Here is a 19,285-nt window from a genome sequence, read left to right on the forward strand (position 1 = left end):
AACCGCGGAAACTCAGACCAGGGCTTCACAACGTTTATGATGCATCAGAATCCTCTGGTCAGCTTGTCAAAACAGATTTCTGAGCTCCCTCTGTGGAGATGCGGACTCGCTAAGGCTGGAGTATGGCCCGGTGACTTGCATTTCTCAAGAGGTGATGCCAATGCTGTTGGTGGCCATCTCTAAGGCCAACTGGTAATTTCAGTGACCAAAATGTACTCCAAGTATTTACAAATATTAACTAGCTTACACACATATTTTTTTTAAGATGTTATTTATTTATTTGAGAGAGAATGAGAGAGAGCAAGCACAAGAGAGGGGGGAGGGTCAGAGGGAGAAGCAGACCCCCTGCTGAGCAGGGAGTCCGATGCGGGACTCGATCCCGGGACACCAGGATCATGACCTGAGCCGAAGGCAGTCGCTTAACCAACTGAGCCACCCAGGCGCCCTCTTTTTTTTTTTTTTTTTTTTTTTAAGATTTTATTTATTTGACAGAGAGAGAGAGTGAGAGCAGGAACACAAGCAGGGGGAGTGGGAGAGGGAGAGGGAGAAGCAGGCTCTCCGCGGAGCAGGGGGACCGATGCGGGGCTCGATCCCAGGACCCCGAAGGCAGTCGCTTAACCAACTGAGCCACCCAGGCGCCCACAAATATTAACTAGTTTTATCCTCTAACAAGCATAGGAGGCAGCTACCCTTATCCCCATTTTAAAGGAAATTGTGGCCATAGAGAGACATCAAGCAACTGACCTAAAGACAAACAGCTATTAGCAAAGCCAGGATTAAGCAGCCAGGCACGGTGTCCTTAGCCCCCTTCCATTGCTTCTCCGTTTTCTTCCAATAAGCTTCCAGGACCCAAGCCCATCCCAGCACTTTCTGCCCCCTGCTCCCCTCCAGTCCCGCTCCCCACAGCCCTCACTTTTCCCAGTGTGACCCTCTCTGTTCGCCCGCGGGCTCTCGTACAGGCAGCTCCTGGGGATGTGGTCAGCACGGGCAGTCCCCTTGCAGGATTGCCCAGGCAGGGAACAGAGACCCCAAGAACAGAGCCCAGTTCCCAACACCAGTGGATGGATACTCACTGTGGGTAAAGGTTCTCCACCACAGCTGGAGTTCCGAGCATGGCCTGCAGAGGGCGCCAGAGAACGAGCCTGATGGAAAGGGGAGGGAAAAGGAGGCGGGGAAGCGGGTGAGGTTTGACACTCATTGTCGCCAAAGGCAGCTTGGTGTTGGTTTGCCCACTCCTTCATTCTCTGTCGCCCAAGAGCTTCCCACCCCTTTAGGGGGCTGCACTGTGGCACCGGATGGAGAGGGGACAGTGGCCTATGCCGCGTCAGGTACTCCCTGAAAGGACCTGCTTCTGTCAAGGTTGCTTTAGCTCAGGCTGGCTCAACCCTCTTTTTCTAGCTGCCTTGGTCTCAGTTAACTAAGGCCCACTTCGCTGGTCTCTGGGTTCATCACTCTGGGTCCTTGGCGGTTTTGTGAAAGGCTTCGAGGGGGCAAAGCCAGCGTGGCACCTGTCATTGCCTTAGCAGCTAAGTATTTCTGGGTGCTGACAGTGGGGAGCGGAGTGCGTGGGCCTGGGGGTCAGGAGAGCAGAGTGGGAAGTGTCCACTAAACATCAGGCATTGTAATTTGAAATTGTCCAGAGCATTGCCTCATTTCCTCTTTCTGCTTAATTCATTTCCTATTTCACAGATTAGGAAACAAGGGAAGTAAGTCGCCTGTGGGTGGAACTTGAAAGGATTTTCACTCCTGTCAGATGCCAAAGCCAAAGTCCTTTATTGTGCCAAGGCTGCCTTTGTAGCATTTCAGTGCATGCGGGTTCGGTGAAACAGGTCTGTACACTGATGCATCCTTCTGTCTGTCCAGTCATCTATTCCTTTATTCGGGACTCATCTGCAAGGCATGGGTCTAGTTGGTATTGAAAATACAGAAGAATAGGGGACTCTGCTGTAAAGTAAAGGAGAAAAAGATGTACACAGGAGATCAAAAAGATAGACACAGAATATAGATACCTGTTTTCTTCCAGGTAATATGATGGAAAAAATTTACTCTGGCCTTTCAGATTATTGCCTTAGGCTGTGCTGTAGTAATCTCTGAACTTTTAATTTCTCACTGGTATAATTGGTAGCAAGTTGAGCACTCACCCCATGTATACTTATTTACATTATATATTTTAATAACATAGTAAATGTTAGGCGCATGTAACTTTTCATGTTTAGATAAAAATATAAATGGAGGTTCAAATAGTTTCTTCTTTCACCCCAATGGACCATCTCGGGCACTTCCTGCAGAGCTTCCTCAGTCTGGAAGCTTTCACCTGGATCTGTGCCTGGCTCTCTTCCTTCTTTCTTCAGAACAACACCAGGTTTTCAGGGTGGCCTTCCCTGACCACTTCCTATTGAATATGCCCCCCACCCCCGTATGTCTTCTGTCTCCCTATCCTGCTTTATTGTTCATATACAGTATCTCACTCTGTAATAAATAGGATCATTTTCCATTGGCTTAGTTTTGCCTCCTCACATCAGTATCTAGCTTGTAGACGGGCAAGGGGGAGTCCCATAGTGGGAGGAAAGCAACAGAACCAAAGGGCAGGAGGTGGAGGGGAAAGCCCTGGGCTGAGGTGGGAGAACATGGAATATGGGGACAGCTTGTTCGTGCCTCCTTTGTCTCCTCCATTCTTGCAATCCTCAGGGCCAGGAGCACCCAACCCTTTCCTCTGGCCCACTTAGCTGCAGCCTCTTCCTCTTCTCTCCCACTTTTCAGGCCCTATCCCACAGGAAGGACAGGTAAATGTCACATACACAGATCCCTCCAGGAACTCAGTTACAGTTCAGAGACTCTGCTCTTGTCTCTCTCAGCATCTTCTCTTTTAAAGTGCTGGTGGGGTTGTACTGGGTGTTCTGGGCTAGGAGCCAGGAGATCTCATCTCGGAGCCTGGATTTGCCCCTGAAGAAAGGTTGAACAGAATGGTTGAACAGCCTTTCCTCACCCTAGCTGACCCACTTCCTATACAGGAGCCAAGGACCCCTGAGAGTTGACCTTGGAGTGACTTCTTAGCCACCCGATGGTCTGAACAAATGACACATGAATCTTCTGAGTTTACCAGTTTCGGCATAATTTAAGGAGAACATCGTGAGAAACCTACTCAGGGTGTGGAGGTTATTATATGATTCATAATCAGTGGGAATGAGTGATACGTCCAGGGAGAGCTAGCATAACTAGCCAGGGACAAAGTCGATTGCAGATACATATTAGCTCCTCTGTGACATCCCCACCCCTTGCTGCGACTGAGCCTGGCATTTGCACCAGGGCCCCGGCAGCACTCCCAAGGAGGAAGGATATGCTCTGCCAGCTCTGTCCAGCCCTACATCATTTTATAAACATGACATTGGGTTCAGCCCTGCTTTATCTTGTGCTTTTGATTGTTAATCAGTCTGAAACCCCCCATGGCTAGTCATCCACTTCGTACTGGCTGCATGACCTTGAACAAGTTACCTATTTTCTTTGAGCCTCAGGTTCATCATACATAAGATGGAGGAAATAGGGGCGCCTGAGTGGCTCAGTCGGTTGGGCGTCTGCCTTCGGCTCGGGTCATGATCCCGGGGTCCTGGGATCGAGTCCCGCATCAGGCTCCTTGCTCCGCGGGAGGCCTGCTTCTCCCTCTCCCACTCCCCCTGCTTGTGTTCCCTCTCTGACTGTGTCTCTCTCTGTCAAAAAAATAAATAAAATCTTTAAAAAAAAAAAAAAAGATGGAGGAAATAGAATGTCATCAGTCTCGAACATGGGGTCGCAGGATGTCAGTCCCCTGAGGATTGGAGAAAGATATCTGCGGCTTTGGAAGACTTCAGAAATCATATCACTAACATACTCATCTATAGAAAATAGTGGAGGAAGAATGCTAACCGCAGAGCAAGTAAATAGGAACACAGACCTCAGACAGGAGCAGATAACAAGGAGAGGAAACAGCGATGAGCAAAAAAATCTGGCCAAATTTACGTATATGGTTAAATCTCAATGACCATGGTAGACCCTCTGGAAATGACTGACAGCAAGGGCGAGTCTACCACATCTGGTCTGAACCACCAGGGTTGTGCTCCCAGCCAGCAGGGCTGGGGGAAGAGAGGTTTGGTCTAGACCATCTACTCACTCCTCTGGGTGTGAGGAGGGAGAAGGACAAGGGCTGAATCTTTAGAAAGACATCATCTTATTGGGGTGCACCGGGGAAGCCGAGGGAGAAGAGCTGGCACTTTATCTCTTATAGTAGGAGAGAAATTTGTATTCATTTATGAATACTAGGAAAAATATTATTGATCAATAAAAAGTTAATCAGTGAATATGATGGAGAAGTGAATTAAGATTCCTTAGTGGAGGTGCCTGGTCCCTCCGTGTGACCTTCAGCAAGCTCTGCATCTCTAGTCTGAGTGCCTGTACTCACCAGCTCAGCCTGTGGGTAAATGTCACCACTGCCCTGCTGTTGAGGACCAACAGGGGCTTGAGGATGGAGGAGAGATGGGGCTTGACAGGATGGGCCCAGGGAGGGCATATGCTAGGCCACCTCCCACCCGCTTCTTTCTTCCCTATCCCCAAATGTGAAGGTTTTATGTAGTTCCCGTCTCCACAGCAGTCTGCCCTGTGACGTGTTAGGACCTGGGGTTTCTTCCAGGTTCATCTCTCTGCTCAAAATTTCAGGCCAACTGACATTGCCTTTTCTTTTCTTTTGCTTTGCTGTTGCAGATTTATTCTGATTTTGTTTCTTTTATTTTCCCCATTATTTCATATAGTTATTGGTGTGAAGGAGACAGACACCTGCAACTTGGTTCACCATCTTGATTCCCACTCCACCTGGGACTTTCGTCACTCTTTCTCAAGGCAGACCCAGTGCTCACATTGTATCAGCACCTTCATACCAGCCACCCACAGTTGTCCTGGGCGTCCCATGAACCTGGGCCGACCCAAATTTCCTGTGGAAGCGAACTCCCCTGAGTTGTGACCCGAGTCTCGAGTTTGCATATGAATCTTCCCTTGACACAGCAAGCAGTATTTTCTTCTACCTTCAGCGAGGCCTGAATCAGGAGTTGGGGCAGCCCAACAATTGATCTGAGTGGGCTGTCTCTGCAGGTAAACTTGCTGTGCCAGCTTAGGGTACAGAGGTAATTACAGGGTAATTATTGAAGTTGCATCATTTATAATCATATCAAACATAAACATGAAATTCTATGGTTTACCTTTTGTTGGAGAGATGGGGGTGGGCATTGGCCAATCACCCAGAGCCAATTCTGTTACAATTTCTTGTTTTATATAGTAGCTTCAGCGTGCACAGTGTTTCACATTCCAGTGGCAGGGTTGCAGGGCAGGGCCAGAAGAGGCCTTTGTTGTATTTGTGCTCTTCCTCAAGTGTATAATTCAGGGATTCTGAATTAGTAATATCAATTTTCAATTATAAATTGCTTATCATAGTGCCTGGCACGTATTCTCTTGTTCATCTGGAATTTCTCACCACTTTTTCATCTGGTTCACTCCTACTCACTCTTCCATCCTCACCATCCTTGTTACTTCTTCCAGGAACCCTTCTGATACCAGAACTTTCTCCTGAGACCACACAGGGCAAAACACAAAGGGCTGAACAAAGAGCCAGACTCACAGGAACACCTAACCCAGGATCAAGCTTTACAAATGACTCGTGAAGGGTATGAGAAAGGAGTCACAGGAAATACCACATCTAGCAGAGGACCCGAGGCCGTGGAACTTGATCCTTTGGGTGCCATTTTCCGCATCACAGTGATAAATGCTACTTGTGTGAGTGGGTGAAGTTAGCCTAGGAAAGCCATTTGTTTGGGATTTCACCTTTTATACTTTGCGAATCACAAACTAGGAGACTGACATTCATTATTTAGCATAGCAGTGCCTCACAAATCCATAAGTAGCAGGGTTATTTACAACAAACCCTCTAAACAGACTAGGTCTATTCTAGTGACAGTTTTATTAAAGTCCCTCATTTATATTTTAGATAGTAGATTCTATCTATCCAGTTTCATAAAGTGTTCTGACTCCCAGAAGTAAGAACTGCCCCTAGCTTCCCTATCACATGCTTACTGGTAACCTCTTCTATCCCAAGAACACTCATCATACATGTTGACAGGCTCTGCACCCACCACCTCCAATGTCTGGTCTCGCCAGATTGTGAGTTGTTTAGGACTGTGGCAGGGCCTTTTAACATCCTGCCTCAACATTAGAAAAGTTCCCGGCACATCATAAATGCCCAGTAAACATCTGTGAGTTAAAGAAAGCTATTTTGTGACTTGTGCTTCAGTATTATAGAGGATTTTCCCAAGATGACTAAAGAGCTTTGACATTTAAACAAATGGAAGTAATTTCTGTGGGTAGCAGGTCCACTGGGGCCATGCACATGAGGCCACAAAGAAACCAGACAGCATCCCACCTTTGCCAGCACAGAGAGGCATATGGAACACTCTCCTGACACAGATATTTCATGTAATGTGCCATCAGCTGTCTTTGGACACCCTGGTTTCAGTATCCATCCAAGTATGGCCTATTCACACATCTCTGGTGAGGTCCATGTGCCTTCATGCCTGAGCCCCCTTTAGGCCCAGCATAGTGGGCTGGCAGGGTCTGTGTGCCACGCTGGAGGTTGGGCAGGCTTCTCTCATTCTGACCTGGTTTCCAGCGATCATTTTCCAGCACAGAATGAGAGAGATCACGTTTAGATCCTCACTGTGGAAACAAGACAAGACAAACAAACTTTTAGTCCCCACTCCTGTAATTTCTGATACCATCCCATTCTAGAGCTCTCAAGCACTCGTGTCCTTGATGAGATACCTGCCTTTGAAAAGTTGTCCATTTTGTCCATTTGACAACTTTTATTCATCCCAGGGAATGAATTTGTCTTCTCCTCACTCAAAAACTGATATAGGAGAAATACAAAAATGTGTAAGAAATAACAATATTGAAGAAAGCCACAATATTGATTAGAACATGTTTTTTAATATGTCTCAAACTCGACATCTGGAGGGCATGTTCACACCAGGTTCCAGGTTTGCTCTCATTGGAGGTACTGAGCTTCAGAATATCTTCCCTTACAGAGAGGATTTTGTTCAGATATTCTACTCTAACTGACTTTGAGAATGTAACTGTTCCGGGCTCCTCACCCAAATTTTCCTGACAATCTGGGAAGAGAGGTAAGAAAGCAACCCTGTTCATGGTTCAGAGTTCTCTGCTTCTTTGGCTTTCACCTGATTAGTAACTCTGTACAAGTGCTTGGTGGTTCCCAACCCTGAGCTTATATCAGAATCAGTTAGTGATGGTGACCAGAGGGGAGGTGGGCAAGGGGATGGGTGAAATAGGTGATGGGGATTAAGGAGGGCACTTCATGTGATGAGCATCAGGTGTTGTATGTAAGTGTTGAATCACTAAATTGTACACCTGAAACTAATATTACACACTATGTTAAATAACCAGAATTTAAATAAAAAGTAAACAAACAAAGCCAGTGAAGAGCCCAAGAGACATGGTAAGTAAATGGAATACCTGATCCCAAACTAGAGTCTGTACAAAAGGGGAAAATGATATAAAAGACACTATTGGGTCAACTGACAAAATTGGAATAGGGATGGTATAGAAAATAATCATATTGTATCAATCTTAAGTTTACAGGTGATAAAATACTGTGACTATGTAATGAATATCCATATTCTTAGGAATATACACTGAAGAATGTAGAGGTGAAGTGCAATGGCAAATGCAAGGTGCTCCACATGGGTCATGAGAACATACCATGTATTTATGTTGTGTGTAAAGAGGGAGGGAGCCCAAGCAAGTATGAGCTCAAGTCTAAAACAAATGGAGGGAAATGGGAACAGTGGGTAAATATGGACGAGGTAATGGGTGTTCATTCTACTCCTATTTTCTTGAAATTTGTGTTAAGTTTGAAATTATTTCCAAATGAAATTTTTTTAAAGATTTGTTTATTTATTTTAGAGAGAGAGAGAGAGCATGTGTGAGTAGGAGAGGGGCAGAGGGAGATAGAGAATCCTCAAGCTGACTCCACCCTGAGCACTCAGCCTTGATCCCACGACGCTGAGCTGAATCCAAGCGTCGGATGCTTAACCTACTGTGCACCCAGGTGCCCCTAAAAAGGTTTTTTAAAAGGAACAAAAAAAGAGAAGCATATGGAAAAGGTCATGTGCTTCCCTCTTAGAAACTACATTGTACTGAATCTGTCCTGCAACTACCAACTTCCTTTCTTTAAGTTAACGAGTGTTTTAAAACTTTCCTCAACAAGCACTAGGGAAAAGTCATGTGCTGTTATCCTGGAAAACATAGTGTGCTCAAACCCCACTTCAACTAACATTTTCCTTTCATTATGATGGAAGTGTTTAAAAACTGAATGGTGGGGGTGCCTGGGTGGCTTAGACAGTTAAGTGTCTGCCTTTGGCTCAGGTCATGATCCCAGGGTCCTGGGATCCAGCCCCACGTAGGGCTCTCTGCTCAGTGGGGAGCCTGCTTCTCCCTCTCCCTTTCCCTCTGCCTGCCACTCCTCCTGCTTGTCCTCTCTTTCTCTCTGTCAAATAAATAAATAAAATCTTAAAAAATAAAATAAAATAAAAACTGAATAGTGGAGGCACATGGAAACGACCATGTGCTTAACTCCTAGAAATGACAATCTGTTAAAACTGTCATGCAAATTCCATCTTCCTTTCAGTCAGGTATAAATGTTTTCTTTCTTTCTTTTTTTTTTTTTTTTAAAGATTTTATTTATCTATTTGACAGAGAGAGAGATAGCGAGAGCAGGAACACAAGCAGGGGGAGTGGGAGAGGGAGAAGCAGGCTTCCTGCTGAGCAGGGAGCCCCATGTGGGACTCGATCCCAGGACCCCAGGATCATGACCTGAGCTGAAGGCAGATGCCTAACGACTGAGCCACCCAGGCGCCAGGTATAAATGTTTTCATACATACAAGCACTTGGGTAAAGCCAGGTGCTTATTTCCCTGACACTACAGTGTTCTTATACCATCTTTCAACGAACATCTTCCTTTCATTAAGATGTAATTGTTACTAAATGCATAAGTAGAAGCATATGGAAAGGGCCATGGGCTTATCTCTTAGAAACTACATGGTGCTGAATTCATCCTGTAACTAACATCTTCTTTTCATGAGATATCAGTGTTTGAAACTCATACGTAGAAGCACTAGGGAAAAGCCATGTGGAAACTTCATTGTTCTTATACCATCTTTCAACGAACATCTTCCTTTCATTAAGATGTAATTGTTACTAAATGCATAAATAGAAGCATATGGAAAGGGCCATGGGCTTATCTCTTAGAAACTACATGGTGCTGGGGCGCCTGGGTGGCTCAGTTGGTTAAGCGACTGCCTTCGGCTCAGGTCATGATCCTGGAGTCCCGGGATCGAGTCCCACATCGGGCTCCTTGCTCGGCAGGAAGCCTGCTTCTCCCTCGACCCTCCCCGCTCTCATGTGCTCTCTGTCTCTCTCATTCTCTCTGTCTCAAATAAATAAATAAAATCTTTAAAAAAAAAAAAGAAACTACATGGTGCTGAATTCATCCTGTAACTAACATCTTCCTTTCATGAGATATCAGTGTTTGAAACTCATACGTAGAAGCACTAGGGAAAAGCCATGTGGAAACTTCATTGTTCTTATACCATCTTTCAACAAACATCTTCCTTTCATTAAGATGTAAGCGTTAATAAATGTATAAATAGAAGAATATGAAGAAAAAGAAGAATCAGTTGGTGCACTTACTCTATCACGCATTGCTGTCCCTCTTCTGGGCCCCATGGTTTCTGATTCAGGAAGCCTGAGAATTGGCATTTTTAATAAGCTCCCAGGTGATGCTGATACTGTTGGTTGGGGACCCACTTTGGTCACCAATGCAGTTGCTCATTGTCTCCGACTAGTTGCCGTGGATTTGGAGCATCTTCTGGTTAATGACTCCATAATTTTTTAGAACTGCCCATAATTGTTGAGGCTCTTTGGAGCATGTGCATTGTCTGCCTGTGTATGGATGGCCAGTCAGCTCCTGTATGGGATAGTGAAAGGTCCGATCATGCCCTTGAACTTCTTTTTCCCAGCTTTCATGTACTGAGAATCTACACTGTCTAGAGCATGGGCAAGATGCTCCAGTGGAAATAAACTTGAATAAGACATTACCCTTGTCCAAAGAAACAGACTATTAACCTATGAGGACAGAATACCTTATTCAAAGCCAGAAGCCTCTAAAATGGAATAAGGTCATCAGAAGTTTTGGTGGCACTCTGGGCAATTTGCTATGATATTATTCTCATGGGCTTGGAAGAAAGAGACTTGGAACCCCATTCTGGCAAGCCACAGCTTCCATGAGAGACAATATTTGTTTCTGAGAGTAAATAACAACAAGAAGTCTGAGAGTTTCAGCAGTGAATATATTATGTGGAAAATTATATTGCTGAAAACTAAAACATAAAGTAATATAACTAATTTTAAAGAATCCTTCAAGAATTGGAGGGTGCTTGTAAAAGTAAACGCAGGTTCCTGAATGTGGCCAAAACCAAACCTTGATGAATTCACAATAGTAGATGTATTAAGAAGCCTCATTTCAAAAGAATGACTGGGATAGACAAAGTATTCAAGGAATTGTAAAGAGAATATCAAAGTGACCAAAAGAAAGCAAAGGGAGCAGTCAGTAAGAACAATAGTTGAAAATAATGAAATGGAGAATGAGACATAGTACAAAAAGCAGACAAAACCATAAACTCCATTTAAATGTCAAAAAAAAAGTCAAGATAAACTCCTGGTGAGACTTTTTAAGGAAAAACAAGAGAAAGAAAACCAAAAATCAGACAGTACTAGAGATGAGGAAGGAGACAGCGATGGGAACAAGGGAATTACAATGGAAGGTTAGATGTGACTCCGAGGCAACACGTTTACTGATAAAAGAAATGGATGATTTCCATCCATTTTCAAAATTGATCTTCAAAGAAATAAAACACCTCAATATACTAATAGAAACAATTGGAAATGAAATGTCTATCCACTATCAGGTGGCCAAAATCAGATAATTTTATATTTAAGTTCTACATAAGGCAAGAATTAACACACAATTTCAGTATCAAGCCATGGTAACAGCTAGAAAGACCCCCAATCTGAAATTGGTCAAAAGAGGTATAAAAGGTATTTATTCAACGCTTTTGCGTATGAATACAGGTGCAAGCATTCTGAATAAAATATCCAGTATTATATCAAATGAATAGTAGATGTGAACAAATAGAGTTTATTTTAGAAAGGCAAGAATGGCTTAGACTCAGAAGATCTTTCAGTGTAAGGATGAAGTGTTAAAGGATGAAAAACTGTGTGAGTGTAATCAACTGCCAAAAATAAAAGAAAAGGAAGAAACAAATACAAAAGAAACCTATAAATTTCAGTCACTATTCCAAATATAAATTGTGAGAAAATAGGCATCGTGGGAAAATACTCTCAACATGTAAAGACAGATCAAATATAATTCCAAATGTGAATTGTTAAAGCCATCTCATTAATGTCAGAAATGAGACAAGGATGGAGATACTGCTGTTCTTAGTTGGTATTATCTTCCTAGGTTCTGCACATGCAATAGGACAAGAAACTAGAAAACCAATACTATGTGGGGAAAAAAGAAGCAAATCATCTGTATGTACATATTATAGTATTATGTGTTGGCAAAGTCAAAGAGGCTCTGATGGAAAACACATAAACAAACAGTATCTTAAAGACTCTTGTATGGCATGTTTAGAAATTAAGAATAGAGGGGCGCAGGCTTTAGGATGGAGCAGAAGCCACCAGTAAGCAAATGGTTAGTCATTAGCTGTGATATTAAGACACCTTGACCTTAACTTTTTTACATTATTACTTTTTAATCTCCTTTGGGACTGGGGAGGCCGGCCAAAATAATTCTGAAAACTGCTTGTGTTGTATTTGAGTCTTAAGGTCATGAGATTGAGAAGAGCGAAGAGATAGATGTTTTATGCCACTTAATGTTGATTCTGATTAAAATATAACAACAACAACAACAACAACAAAAGAATAGAGGGGAGCCTGGGTAGTTCAGTCGTTAAGCGTCTGCCTTTGGCTCAGGTCATGGTCCCAGGGTCTTGGGATCAAGCCCCACATTGAAATCCCTGCTTGGCGGGAAGCCTGCTTCTCCCTCTCCCACTCCCCCTGCTTGTGTTCCCTCTATCGCTATGTCTCTATCTGTCAAATAAATAAATAAATAATCTTTTAAAAAAATTAAGAACAGAAATAAAAAATCAATAGCAAAGTAATAGTACTCAGAAATGGAAAAGGAAAACTAATTCCACTGACAGTCCTGACAAGCATAAAATAGCCAAGAATAAATTGAATGGTTTTTATTTCATTTGGCTTACCCTAGGAAAACAGTATAATTTTACCAAATGGTAGTAAAACAGAAACTGAGAAAATTGGGATACATATCATGTTTCTAAATGAAAAGATTTAGTAACATGTAAATCTCAATCCACTCAAAATTATTTTTAACAAGTGAATCCAGTTCAGATCACAATTGTAGTAGGTAGTTGGAATACTTGTTGGGGAACTGGAAAACTCTGTTTAAGTCCATACGAATATAATATAAAACCATAAGGAAAAAAAGAAAATTAAGAAAAAGGATAGGAAAAGAGATGTTAAAAGTTACCATAAAGCCACTGAAACAGCATAAGACTAAAATCCAATACAGGAATAGATACAAATACATATATGTATTATATGACAAAAGAGGTATTTAAGCTTTGGTGGGGTGATTTATTTAATAAATAGTACTGGCATCATTGGCTAACCATATGGAAGAAAGATGTAGAAGAATCTTAATACTATTCAAAAACAAGGGCGCCTGAGTGGCTCAGTCGGTTAAGCGTCTGCCTTCGGCTCAGGTCATGATCCCAGGGTCCTGGGATTGAACCCCACATTGGGGCTGCCCTCAGGGGGGAGCCTGCTTCTCCCTCTCCCACTCCTCCTGCTTGTGTTCCCTCTCTCGCTGTGTCTCTGTCAAATAAATAAATAAAATCTTAAAATAAATAAAAATAAAAAATAAACACACTTTGAAGACATCATTTTCATGGCTACCCACTAATCCATAATTCGGATATGCCACTATTAATTTAAGCATTCCTCTATAATGGATTTTGGATCATTTCTATTTTTTTTTAAGTTTTATTAATTTAAGTAATCTCTCCACCCAATGTGGGACTCGAACTCTCAACTCCGAGATCAAGAGTCACATACTCTTCTGACTGAGCCAGCCTCGTACCCCAGTTTTGGATCATTTCTAAATTTACAGTATCATAATACTGCAATGAACTTCTTTGTATTTACTTCAAATAAATAATAGGTATCTATTATTGCTTCCTTGGGATGAGTTTCTAAAGTGAAATTATTGAATGAAAAGGTTTGCTCTATTTTTAAGATTGCTAGGGTATAATTCCAGTTTCTATATTTTGCCAACTTATACTTGGGTAATATCATCCCTGATCAATAATTTTTCCTTCCTATGATTTTGTTCCTCAGGAAAAAGCAACTACATGTAATATGGTCTTTATGATCTTTTCCAGAAGATTGCATTCTTTCATGATGCCTGAAAATACTAATCCTATGGCAACATTAGAGCAAGTGTTTCATGCCCAGGGACCTCAGGGTCCCCTGGGACAGTTTTTCTGAAAGATTCATTGTTCTTCATTTGCATCTGGACAGCGGATGACATTTGCTGCTCAGAGTCTTGGCCTGATTTGAATCAATGAGCACGGGGAGATTCATTTCACCAGATGTGTTATGGTACTTTCTGTGGAATTGTAGAAAGATCCTGTAGAAAGGAGCCCTGATGTCTAGCTGCAGCTCTGGGCTTTAGTTTCTCATTTACTAAGGGAAAGGTTTGGGCTTGATAATTTCTAAAACCCATTATGTCTGGCAATGTATGATGTCCTAGGTGATTTCTCCTTCCTCCTTTTCCCGGACACCTGTCTCATCCTTCCAGGTATCTTTGTATGTTGTTTCCTTAGGTCATCTTCCTGAGAAAAGGCGGCTGAGGTGCTATACAAGATGTTTGTACTTCAAGAACCCCAGAAGCTGCAGATTATGTATGAATCCCTGGAAAAGAGCATCCCTGAGTCCTTGAAGGTGAGACAGTAGGGAGAAATCTGGGAGACAGGAGTAAAGTGTGGGAGTATAGATTCAGGGTTCAGAACCTTTCTGGGCAGATGGAAATACAAATCTAAAATCAGATCCCCCCTGCAAGGATGATCTTAATACCCATATCAGACACCTACTTTTCTCCTTCTTCTTCCTCTTTCTCCTCCTCCTCCTCCTTTGGCCTCTTAAATCCTGTTCAAATCAACTCTACTGCTATCTCTAGCGGATTTCCTTATCTGCTCCAGGCTATTGCAATATCTGCTTTTCTTCAGTATCACTAACTCACCTACACATGGTGATCAGAGTCATTTATCTGACACAAGTATGATCATACCACTCCCTTGTTTTAAACTTTCAGTCCAAGGCATAAAGTCCACACTCTGCTATGAAATGTATCATAAAGCACATAGGGTTATATCCCTCTTAATTATTTGGGAACATTTTGAAGCAGACAAAGAATTAGTAGTAGTTTTTTGTCCATCTGTTTCTTCTTCTAGGCTGTGGGATCCTCAAAGAAAGGGTTGATGTCATATTTATTTTCTGCAATCCTGGCATTTTGTAAATGTTGGCTGAATAAATGCACATTCTTTTGTTGACAGGAAAGGAAGCTTTCAGAACATCTTCTTGGATGCCTCCCACGTGGGGCTTGTGAATGAGCAGTGGAATTTTGGAAAAAATGGGAGGAGCTTGAAATATATTGAATGCTGCCTCCAGAATTTTCCAGAATTTGGTGTGCTGGGTCCAGAGGAGGACACTGTCTCTTGGACTGTGATGGAACAGTCTTGTGAGATGAGAATGGGTTACACTGTCCCCAAACCGAGACCAAGGCTACATGAAGAAAATCGGTTCTCACTTTATATTTTATTCAGAAAAAAATGCCATTTAATTTGCATGTGTCAAAAGATAAAGAAAACCTTCAGCCACTGAGAAGTGTGGGGTTTAAGTCTGCTCCTTGTGGTTGGCATCAGTGGAAATGCACTCCTAGAAAATATTGTTGATTAGTGCCATTGTCCATTTCAAGCTTTTATGGTCAGTGAAAAAAATACCAGTTCAAACACAAGCATTATAATTTATATTAGCACAAAAACATCCAATTGTTTGGGTTCCATGCATTACTTAACCCACCCTTGTATAATATTTTTTCCTCCTCCATATTACAGAAAAATGGAAGCTTGAACTTTTGGTGTTATGTTTTGCCTTTATGGTGACAGACCTCTCAGAATTAAAATCATCCAGTGTCAATCATTAGTGCCAGGATAACCTTTTCAAAGCAACGTTTTCCTCTTTGAAGACTTCTTTCATGAAAGAATCCTACTTTTCCATGCTCCTGTGCTTGAAAATAAGAAGGCTGATTTGAAAAGTGTCTTCTCTGGTATCCTCCCCTTCCTCTGACAAAATTTTCCAAAGGACCTCTCAAAAGCCCTCAGCCTTTGATCCTGGGTGCCCTCTCAAGAGTTTTGAGATACTCTACTGAATTAAATTATGTGGCCATCATTTAAAGTTTGGTTTTCTTATTAGCTTTTTAAAAAGATTTATTCATTTAAGAGAGAGAGGGAATGCGAGCAGTGGGAGAGGAGCAGGGGGAGAGGGAGAGGGAGAGAGAAACTCAAGCAGATTGCAATGAGAGTGGAGCCTAACATGGGGCTCGGTTTTAGGACCCTGAGATCATGACCTCAGCTAAAACCAAGAGTTGGATGTGTAACCAACTGTGCCACCCAGGGGCCCCCAAATAAGTAATTCCTTTACTTACAGTTAAAAACTCTGATTCTGTAAGTCACATCTTAATAATATCTGTCTCTTCTTGTTGGTGCTTGTGAAAGGGGAAGGAAGGAAAAGAGGTATATTTTATAGAGGTCCACCTACCTTTCTGTGCTTAGCCAGCTGATTTCACAGTCCAGACAGAGGTGCTGAATAATGGAAGGACCTTTAAGACCAGAAAACAGCTGAGCCTCAGAGGTCATTCTGCCAACCTATCAATATTTTGGAGCTGTCTCTCTGAACATGGGGTCCTGAGGGAGGGACTAAATTTCATACCCTGCTGCCAGAAGTTTGTGCAGATGGTATATTTCACGTCCTAGAACAGCCAGCAGCTTCTTATCTTTACTTGGGGATTGCTGCAGAGACTAAGATTGACAGCTTTGCAGGTGAGAACAAAGGAAAATCATTGTTCTGGGACCCCTCATCTCTTTTTGCTTCCTCCACTGAAGTAGAATGAATCAAAATGCTACTGTTGGATGTGGCTAAGAATTTCTGAACCCATTTGGGTTGAAAATTATGCCAGGCAAAAAGGAAGCTCTTCCATTTCAGAAACCTGTATCAGGCACCTACTGTGTATAGAGCAATACCCTAGTTCTGCAAGAAATTCTTGACAGTATAAAGCCAGGCTCTTGCTCTGAATTGAAAAAGAAATGTGAGGAGATTAGGGAGCCAGCTGTTGATAGAGGGGAGACAATCTAACAGCCTCTAGAAGGAATATGCTGGTTTGGGTGACATATAACACAATTTATAGACATATTATGTAAACATTATCTTACTTCATCCTCTAGTAACATTCTAAGGTAGTCAGAACTTTTCTGTGGATAAATGATGACCAGGGAAATTAAGTGCCCTGCTTAAAGCTGCAAAGGGATGAGGTAGATTCTAGTAAGAGGACTACAATACAGACGAGATTAATTGTAAATTTAAAACCATAAAAAATGTAATTTTAAAAAGTCTTAGCTATAACACTCTTATAATATTATTTGGTGTTTCCTTCTATATTTTCATATTTTTAAATTTTTATTTAAATTCAATTAATTAACATATAGTATACTATTAGTTTCAGAGGTAGAGTTTAGTGATTCATCAGTTGCATATAATACCCAGTGCTTATTACATCACATGCCCTCCTTAATGCCCATCACCCAGTCACCCCATCCCCCACCCACCTCCCCTCCAGCAACCCTCAGTTTGTTTCCTATAGTTAAGTGTCTCCTGGTTTGTCTCCGTCTCTGATTTTGTCTTATTTTATTTTCTGATTAGAAATTATGTATTGTCATTTTCTGCTTTTTTTATGTTCATCTTAAGACTCTCCATATAGCAGCATATATATCATAGCTTTCATGTTAATGGGCCTTAGAGTTGTAAAATAATAATAGTTCATTATTTATGTAAATTGTCTGAGATTGTGTCTAGTACTTCTCCATAAGTTAGTATTGTTTTACAAAATTGTTCATAGAGCATTGTTCATTTGCATTGTTTTCTTTGGATAAATTCCAAATATTGGAAGGGTTTCATCAAAGGTTTCAAAGTGTCCTTTGTAGGCCTTTGTCCATTATCAAAGCAGGCAACCACCAAAATGTGTCAGCTCCCTTGAATCTCCTATTTCAGTCAAATGTGTTTATTAAACATCATATTTGTGTTTTTAGTATATGTGTGCATGCATGTGCTGAAGGTTTTCAATATTACATCTCCAGTAATCTGGTATCAAATTCAACTTGGCTTCTTATTGTCATGTGACCTTTTTGTGAGATACTCCTAGCTAATGTCAGATTAATCTTCAAAATATTATACTTCTACTGTCTTGATACCATCCAAGCTACGGCACAGCTGCATCTATTCTGGTCTGAGGCCTTTTTCAAGTTCCCATGCCCAGCACACAGTAGGTCTTCTAGAGGTACCTGTTGAATGAATGAGTCTTTACCCTTGGTAAGTGGAGTGACTAAATAGATGGTTATGTTGATATAAATACTTCATCAACTCAATCAGCCAACATTTATTGATTCTTTACTGTGTGTCAAATGGTGTAAAAACACTATGGAAAACAGTATGTGCGTTCCTCAAAAAATTAAAAATAGACACTTAACTAACATATATATATATATATATATATATATATATGTAAAGGTTATGAAATCATAATCTCCAAGAGATATCTGTACAGGTTTACTGCAGCATTATAGACAATAACTAAGACATGGAAACAGCCTAAGTGTCCACAAACGGATGAATGGATACAGATGTTGTGGTATACATACATGATGGAATATTATCCAGTCATGAGAAAGAAGGAAATCTTGCCATTTGTGACAACATGGATGGACCTTGAGGGCATTATGCCAAGTGAAATAGGTCAGAGAAAGACAAATACTATATGATCTCACTTATGTACAGAATCTAATAAAGCCAAAGTGAAAGGAACAGAGAGTAGAATAGTGGTTGCTAGGAACTGGGAGTTGGAGGTAATGGGGAAATGTTGGTCAAATGGTACAAACTTCCAGTTCTATGATAAATAAGCTCTGGGAATCTAATGTACAGCATGGTGATGATAATTAATATAATACTTGAAAGTTGCTAAAAGAATAGATCTTAAATGTTCTCACAACAAAAACAGAGGTAGTTATGTGATGTGATGGAGGTGTTAACATTATTGTGCCAAGCATTTCACAATGTATCTGTGTATCAAATAATCACATTGCACACATTAAACTTACACAATGTTAGTTTCAATTATATATCAGTAAAGCTGGGGAAAAAAAGAAAAAAAATACAATCATTGCCCTAGTGGTTCTGGTCAAGATCTCCCCTCAAATCATGAAGGGAATTCAAGGTTAAGTGAAGGGACTGCTTCACTGGCAAGAATCCAAATAACTGACAAGAACATGGGGAAAAGGGAGCACATATGAAAAAATCAAAACATTAATTTACCCAAGAATTTCCCACCATGTTAAAGCTGAGGCTCACAGGGATGGAAATCTTGTCAGTTCTTGCAGGCTCTGACCTTGGTAGATTGGATGTCCTATAGAAGACAGGTTCCTTCATTAGGGGGCTAAACACCCTGGCTCAGATGACAGAGAAGCTGAAGGCAAACCCAAGGGACAGTGAAGCACTTGCCAGCCCAGGCACAGCCTCATGTCATGAAGTTAGCAACTAAATGCCTGATGCTTCAACTCTGTCCTCCAAATCTCCCCCAGGAACCTCTCATGTGGCCCACTGTAGCTGGAACCAGGCAAGGAAGGGAATTCCAGGAAAGGTAGTTCAGCCTACCTGGGGTGAGGCCTTACAAAGCCAGTACAGTTAGTTCTCAATCAAGATTTATTGAGTGACTGAATAAGTGAAT

At 41.7% G+C, this 19,285-nt stretch overlaps 1 long non-coding RNA gene and 1 pseudogene across 1 annotated transcript; one reads left to right on the forward strand and one right to left on the reverse strand.

Annotated features, from left to right (window-relative positions):
- Positions 1-448: 448 nt before the first annotated feature.
- LOC123857963 (glycine N-acyltransferase-like protein 1) lies at positions 449-8,386 on the reverse strand (annotated as a pseudogene).
- LOC135362309 (uncharacterized) lies at positions 1,202-16,003 on the forward strand. The gene is made up of 4 exons (XR_010406865.1): positions 1,202-1,328; positions 1,690-1,829; positions 14,058-14,175; positions 14,787-16,003. It is a non-coding gene; the product is annotated as an uncharacterized LOC135362309 (long non-coding RNA).
- The last annotated feature ends 3,282 nt before the right edge of the window (positions 16,004-19,285 follow it).

Source organism: Mirounga angustirostris, unplaced genomic scaffold (genome assembly GCF_029215605.1).
Source record: "Mirounga angustirostris isolate CCGP_5_RB_7025 unplaced genomic scaffold, mMirAng1.0.hap1 SCAF_13, whole genome shotgun sequence".
Lineage (NCBI taxonomy): Eukaryota > Metazoa > Chordata > Mammalia > Carnivora > Phocidae > Mirounga > Mirounga angustirostris.